This window comes from Austrofundulus limnaeus, unplaced genomic scaffold (genome assembly GCF_001266775.1).
Source record: "Austrofundulus limnaeus strain Quisiro unplaced genomic scaffold, Austrofundulus_limnaeus-1.0 Scaffold353, whole genome shotgun sequence".
NCBI lineage: Eukaryota > Metazoa > Chordata > Actinopteri > Cyprinodontiformes > Rivulidae > Austrofundulus > Austrofundulus limnaeus.
The window spans coordinates 559,255-560,374 of record NW_013952755.1 but is presented as its reverse complement, the minus strand read 5'-3'; positions in this window follow the sequence as shown (position 1 = coordinate 560,374).

Sequence of the window (1,120 nt, the reverse complement as noted above, 5' to 3'; positions counted from 1 at the left end):
TATATATATAGTTCATTGTTTGTATTTTATGCTCCTGTACAGCACTTTGGTTTTTATTGTGCTTTATAAATTGATGATGATGATGATGATGATGATGATGATGATGATGATGATGATATATTCCACTCTGGTTATTGTGTAAAACTGACATGTAGAGCAGTAGGTGATGTGCACTACTTCACTGAGTTCTGCTGTTATTTACCTCAGGTGGATCACTGTAGCTAGTTGCTGTGAAAGCTGTTAAGTTTTTATATAAATGTTACATTTCATTTTTTAAACAATTTTAAAATTATCTTTGCACTTTGCCATCAACGTATATTTTTATTTATTTTTTATTAACATTTTGCGACCACAGGTCTCTTTCACAAGGGAGGCAACTTGAAGAAAATCCACACGAACATGAGGAGAACATGCAAACTGCAGACAGAAAACCCCCCAGGTTCAAACCATGAATCAAACCCAGTTCCTTCCTTGCTGTGAGACACCAGTGCTAACCATTGATCCACCACGCCAAATATTATTATAGAGTGTTTAGTGTTGAATTGTAGAAAAAAATGTCATGTCAGAATCATGGCAGGACCCACTTGGATTTTTCTCAACACTTTATTCTTGTGTCTGATTCCAGTAAGGTTCATAGTCAGGTCTAAGTAAGTCCTTGAGCTCATATCAGAAAAAACACAACAATCCCTCTCAGCAGACCAGCTGTCCCAAGCTGATCCAACAGAGAAACTGAACAACAAAGTTTCTACCCATATTTTAATGATTCGACCTTTTTTCCCCCTGGTTTCACCCCGAAAGCTGGTCATTTTTATGTCAGACATATAACGTAACTCATTTTTGTTTAGGCTACAGACAGAACACAGGACAACACACCGACTCTTTCTCTGTTTTAGCCTGAAGGCTGCAGTGATCAGAAAGGAAAAAACAAAACTGCATCTAACTTTTTTTTATTTGAAGTTTAATTTTAATTAAAAGTATTTATCTGAGGAAAAAAGGGGGCAGATATTACTGTATATGTTGTCTTCTACCTTTCATTTATTTATGATTTGTAATTATGAATAGAATAGAATAGAATAGAATAGAATAGAATAGAATAGAATAGAATAGAATAGAATAACTT